At 47.0% G+C, this 6,254-nt stretch overlaps 1 long non-coding RNA gene and 1 pseudogene across 1 annotated transcript; both read left to right on the top strand.

The window, feature by feature from the left end:
• The first annotated feature begins 2,214 nt into the window (after positions 1 to 2,214).
• LOC144097506 (uncharacterized) lies at positions 2,215 to 3,062 on the top strand. The gene is made up of 3 exons (XR_013307037.1): positions 2,215 to 2,234; positions 2,448 to 2,615; positions 3,029 to 3,062. It is a non-coding gene; the product is annotated as an uncharacterized LOC144097506 (long non-coding RNA).
• A 604-nt stretch (positions 3,063 to 3,666) lies between these two features.
• Positions 3,667 to 4,922, top strand: LOC144098130 (uncharacterized; annotated as a pseudogene).
• Positions 4,923 to 6,254: the final 1,332 nt, after the last annotated feature.

The raw sequence follows: 6,254 nt of genomic DNA, 5'->3' as shown, positions 1-6,254 counted from the left end.
TAACTACTCCCTCGCGGCCGGGTCTCATGGATGTCTCCCTTATTCCAAGGGTCAAGGGGTCGAGTTTGTTCTTGATGACTTCCAAGATGTCTTTCTGACCCATAGTCATCGAGCTGATAATAAGGGCCTTGGTCTCCTTCGGCCTTGTCGGTTCCTGGTTGCCCTGCAGAGCTTGAGCATATGTCGGGGATGCCGTTGAAGTTTTTTTCTCCTCACTTTCTTTAGAGAGCTTGCCCATTAGGAACTGATTACTGTGAGGCGTCTTCATGGTGAGAGTTTTCAATTTCGATACTTCGTTGATGATGCAGTCGACTTGTTTTCCGATTTCTTTGTTTCCTCCTGATAGGGTTGAGATCTTTACAAGTGCTGTAAAGATTTCTTTGTCGATGACAGCGATCTTTGACAATATGGTGTTCGCTGTCTTTTTTGCAGTGCACTCAATGTTTCCCTCTTCGTCCGTCTCTTCAGTTCGGTTTGGAGACGGGCTTCTTGTGTGCTTTTGCCTTGCATTATTTTCATTTTCTAGTTCGCTGGCGCTCCATAGATCTCTTTCTTCGTCCTGTGCTTGATTCCTTTCTTCGGTTGGTCTTTTCTTCTTTTTCCCATCTTTGTTTTTTTTTCCGATGGGTTTCTTGAAGGGCATTCCTTGAGAGCTTGCCCCCTCGCCGCTAATGTGGAGTTCTTGATTTTGGTCGCCAACCGTGTCTGTTTCGTTTGTGTATTGCTTCCTTGTTTCCATGGTTTTGTGGCCTTTTTGGGTGTCCTTTGCCTGCTGAGGGGTCGATGTCCTAGTCTCTGTCCTGTGGGGCGCCTCTCCGAAGTCAGGGTGCACGCTGTGAGTTGGTGTGCGGTGGCCGGACTGATGGTGGAAAACTTTTCCTGAATACTTTTCGTCGAACTTTCGGAAGGGATGTTGTTCCCCTTGTTTTCTTGATTATTTAGAGTGGTCTGCCGTTGATGTGTTTCAATGCGTTAGGAAGTTACGACTTCCGTAATTTGCTGGAGCTCCGTAAGGTCGGCTTCACCCAGGCACTTTGTTTTTCGGTCTAAAATGTTGAAAGTGTTTTGATGACGTGCAGCTCCTCCAGACCTCTTGTTCTACTTTTGGGCGGCGTCGTAGACGTTTTTCCTTGTGAAAAAAAAAACAATTTTTTCAGCTTCCTCGTTAAATCTGGCAGAAAACGACCTGTGGTCTGGCAACACTGTACTTGGAAGACCCTGGGTATGATGTCATCCAGGGGTTTTCTACAAATTGGCTTATACTATACAAAACCAAACTCTACAGTCGTGCAGCCCTTAATTTCCTCTTCAATTTGAGTGGTCTGCCTTTTCTGTACGACCAAAATTAATCAAGTTATAAAAGTTTTAGTCCGCAATTGGCGCTAATCCAAGATGGCCGCGCCCTTGGTCGGGGAAGCCGCCGAGGTAAACAACGTGGTTCCGAGGTGTTTTTGCCCCTCCTGCTTCCAAAAAATCGATTTGGTGGGCAATTTAGTTATCGTTGGGCTTCTTGAAGTTTTTGCTTCCTGATATGAGAACTGTTGTTGCCTTCGATGATGACTGCTAGTAGCGGTGATGATAAATAGGGGCCGGTTAGGGCTACCCGCTTGGGGCTGCTTTGTGGCTGTCCAAAATCAATAAATGGTCGTAACTTCGTTAATTTTGGGCCGAATTCGATGCGGTTGGTCTTAAAACGTGCGGGGAACTTCACGGAAAAGGTGTGCGTAAGGACATAAATATATAGTGAGGCAATAAAAAGAATAAAAATAAAAGCCTGTGCCACAAGTATAACAGGCTTAAACCAATAAGAAATGAAATGAATAGGGCCAGGGCCAAAATGAATTTAATAATAAAAAAGAAAAAAGAGGGAAAAAAGGGTCGTTAGCCACCACCAGCGGAACGGCAGCCAAGGCAGCGGGCCTGAACGGCGGGCGTTTATAGGCACCCTGCGCATCTAACTCCCGCGCGACGCCACTGGCGCCGGCGCGCGCGTCCCTGTCAGGAAGGCGGGGGCAGTCTGACAGCTCGCGCTGTGTTGCGCGCGCCGTCGCGAAGCAGTTGTGCGCCTCCTTTCCGAGCACAAAATGGCTAATAACAACAGCAGTACACATTGCTGTGTAATAGTATGCAGTAATACGTATCTGAATTCGCCTGGGACAAGGTTTTATGGATTCCCGACGCGACACGGAGACGGAACGGCGTGAGCGCTGGGTTCGGCTTATTCGTCGCCAAAAGTAAGTTTGAGCTCCTTTTCTTGTTCTCATACCATGCTGTATACATAGGGACTCGTTGTAGTTTTACAGTGCAGGAAAAATCAAGTTTTTTGGCACTGTCTTGATGCACTTTCGTGAACTTATATGACGATAGATACAAAGCGCCGCAGCATCGTTCCTTGCAAACGTGTAGCGGAGTATCATGTATATTTGTTGTTATTTTGAACTATGCAGCGAAGATGGTACGGATTGGATGCCTTCGAGGAAATCAAAAATATGCAGCAGGCATTTTGTAAGCAATGCTAAATCGAATGAAGAAGGGCACCCATCCTACGACCCAAGCATCTTTCCATCAGCGTACAAAAAAGCAAGCACAAGTGGTTCGTCCGGGCGTCATGACAGGTATGCTGACAAATGTACCAACTTCGGGTTCATTAATGTGTACTTGTGTTTTCGGGGCTAGATATTTTCTCCAAAAACGCGTAATTGGCCTGAAAAACGACAGCAGGCACATGGGTGCATGCAGGTGCGCTTGTAAAACTATCATATGTGTTCGCCACAATCTCGAACGTCTCCATTCCTGTCGTCTTGCTGCACATCTCTTAGACCATTTTAAATGTACTACGCTGCTGTATTTATTCCCCGTTCAGAGCGGCGTGTCACAATACTTTTTTTTTGCTCCGCCTGGTCGAGAGCTTTGTTGTTTTAATACATTGTGCTGGCGGCGGTGAGCGAAACGTCTGTTCGTTTGACGACTGACCTTGATTTCTTTTCTTTTTGCACTTCCGCTTAGTTGTGTTGCATAATATTTGCAGGCGAAAGGAAAGAGAGAGCAGAAAGCATGATCAGGAGATCGACGATGACCCTCGCCCACTGAATGCAGTTTCACCTGACGCCAACTCTCCACCGAGTGGCGGTGACGAAACTGCGTCACAAAAGAAGTTTGCCGATGTACGTAGGTTTTCGTTCAAAGCAGCATTGAGCGTTTGCAAAACTGTGAGAGGTAGCTTATTTGCGCAGCGAAAACCACTTCACCATGGCAGCCGAGCCGGTTCCGGGGACAGAAAATAGGGTGCAGTGCTGTAGACACACATAATTCCTGCACATTTCTGCAATTTGTTGCTTTCGCGATAAAGGTAGTTAAGTGCAGCTCTACCAAGCCATTCCTTAGCAGGTACAACTCACTCTCCCCACGCTGCAATCGCGAAGGAATGGTGCGCCAAGGCAATTCATGTCAATGCATACACAGCGTACGGCTTGGACAGATGTCTTAGCGCTGCACCCAACTTCTCTTCCTAGGATAGGCAGCGTCTTCATGGTAGAGTTTTTGCTACGCAGGGAAGTTGACTCACGGAATCTTGAAAAGGATCAGTATGCAAGCAATCCGGAAAATGTTAACAGCAGCCGCTGACCTGCTACTTTTTTTGTATTTCGTGCATTGCAGGCATGCACGATGAACGACATGGAGCCAGAATGCCTTTCCGGGGAATTTACGTTCATCTCGACAACATCAAATTGCAACGCAAGTTGCTATGTGCACCACAGGACTTCCACCACCGCTGAACGCGGAACCTCATGTGATTCAGCTCAATTGTGCGACAAAAGCGTGGGCCCTGTGCGGAAACAGCCGTAATTTGGAGGTTTTAGGGCACTCCATGGTAATGAGGCTGCGCTGCAATCCTTCACTGCGGTGTCATTTCAGCTTTTTTCGTTGCTCCTAAGTGTTCTTCCGCCAGGAACGCAAAGGTTAAGGGAGCTTTCCGTTGAGGACAAGCTTCTTTTGTTTTTGATGAAGCTGAAACATGGCTTGCCGTTTTCGTTTCTCGCTTCACTGTTTTGCGTGCACAGCACAACGGCGTCCAGGGTATTCAAGTCTGTTCTTGTGAACATAAAAGTAGCAACGAAAGACTGGATCTATTGGCCGTCACGACTAGCAGTGCAGCGCACAATGCCGCCGAGCTTCAAAAGGCACTACGATACGTGCAGGGCTATTATAGATTGTACTGAAATAGAAACCGAAATGCCGCCAGATGTGGAGACACGCAACCTGTGGTTTTCCCACTACAAGGGCAGGTACACCCTGAAGTATTTAATCTGCATCGCACCGAATGGTGCATTAACTTTCGTATCAGAAGGGTACGGCGGAAGGACTTCGGACGCGACCATCACAGTGGACGGCAAGCTGTTATCCCTTCTAGAGCCTGGCGATGGCATTCTAGCGGACAAAGGCTTTCCGGGAATTCGCACTGACGTTGGGGTGCAACAGGCGACACTTGTGATGCCACCATTTGCGACGAGTGCCCAGTTTACGGAGTCAGAAGTTGATGCGACGTATGAGACAGCGTCTGTCCGCATTCATGTGGAAAGAGTTATCCAAAGGCTGAAAACGTTCAATATACTTTCCCAAAGAATTCCTCATGAACTGACTGGGTATGTCGATGATATTGTTCATGTGGTCGCTGTGATAACAAACCTAAAGCCAGGAATTTTTGCAAGGAACGAATGCAATGTCTCATAAGACACTCTGTTTATTACACTTCTCGGTATGTACATATTGCACAGCTCTGTTTTTGACTCTGGTAAATAAACAAATCATGAAAAAACTGAGTATATTTCATGAAAGGATTACTGCACCATTACGTGTTGTAGTATTCTTTCAAGCATGTCAGGTACTTTGCGAAGTAAAACTCCCGGAGCCCCGGAATCGCTTCGGCGAGGTATTCTTCATCCCGGGAAATTTTAATCGTCAGGGAATCAGCTTCCGTGTAGACGTAAAACCAGCACTGTTGAAGCTCCAGGGCGTACAGGGAGATCTGTATTTGAGCGTAGTAAGTGTGCTTTTTTCGCAGCTCCAGAGCATCGTTCTTTTGCAAATATGGCAAAAGTGGATCTGTTATCAGCGTCTGACCTCTGCGACTGAAGGTGCACTTTATCTCCAAGAGCACAGCCTCGTTCTCGTGCGTCCTGCATTTCAGAACAGAATAATCAAATGCAGCAATGGAAGTTACTGATGTTCTGGCAAAATAGCAAAAAGGTGATAACTTGTACAAAAATTATTATATACTTACAGAAAGATTCCGTCCGGAGAGCACGCTAACCACGACTCCTTGCGTGAAACAACCAGGCCGAACAATGAAACTTTAACGCCGTGTTCATTCTGAAATGCTCGGCGGGCTTTGGGCTCCATCGCGATGCCGTATCGCACGGTTGGCCCTCCGAAATCTTGCTCGAAAATGAGGGACCTCGCTCTTCTGTCAATATTTTCTTGCCGACAGCAAAGTACTCTGTAGGCCTGAAAAGAAAGCAAATAGCGCACTTCATAAATTTTGCAGGGTTCATTAAATGTAGACGCTTTTACACGGAGTTGTATGATACGCTCGGTAAAGAGGAATATTTCGTTCCATTGTCTGGCTTGAAACAGCAAAAGAAAATTAGAGCTTAGAATAAATATTTTGCAGCCAAGACGATATTTCTGCCCCAAGGGCAAGTTTAATCACATTATTACAATTTTGTTTGCTCACAGCGAACTGCTATTTCCAACCTTTTACTCTGGTATGCGAAAGTTCTTTTATTTCGTAGTGAGTCCTCCGAATCCCCTTTTTTTGGTGCTTTTTTTCCACCATTGGTGGCCGCCGGGTTTTACTTGGAATTTAAGGCCCTCGACGGAGCTCGTTCGTCTCCGCAGCTGCCATTCCAAGGACTGTGCCACTGCGGGGCCCACCCTTCACGACGGCCAACACGCGCGCGCGGTTTCTGGTCTAACAATGGTCAAACCCGTGCGGAAGGCGTTTGCTTGACTCTTGCATTACCTCCTAGACAGGTTTTTAACTCATGGCACATTCAACAGACGCCGAGGAATGCTAATGGATCTCTGGGAACCCTTCCCTCTTCTTGCACCTGCGATTTCCGGTCATTGACTTCGCAACTCGTCCGAGCTCACACCTGAGGAAGCCCAAATTTTGCGCAGCAAAGAATCGCTTACCTTTGTTCCAGTTATGCGCGGAATCCTAGCTCGCTTCCACTGCGCCTTGTCCAGCGTCA

The sequence above is a fragment of the Amblyomma americanum genome, chromosome 7, assembly GCF_052857255.1.
Source record: "Amblyomma americanum isolate KBUSLIRL-KWMA chromosome 7, ASM5285725v1, whole genome shotgun sequence".
Taxonomy (NCBI): domain Eukaryota; kingdom Metazoa; phylum Arthropoda; class Arachnida; order Ixodida; family Ixodidae; genus Amblyomma; species Amblyomma americanum.
Note: the sequence above shows the minus strand (reverse complement) of the source record. Positions and strands in the feature narration are given on the sequence as shown.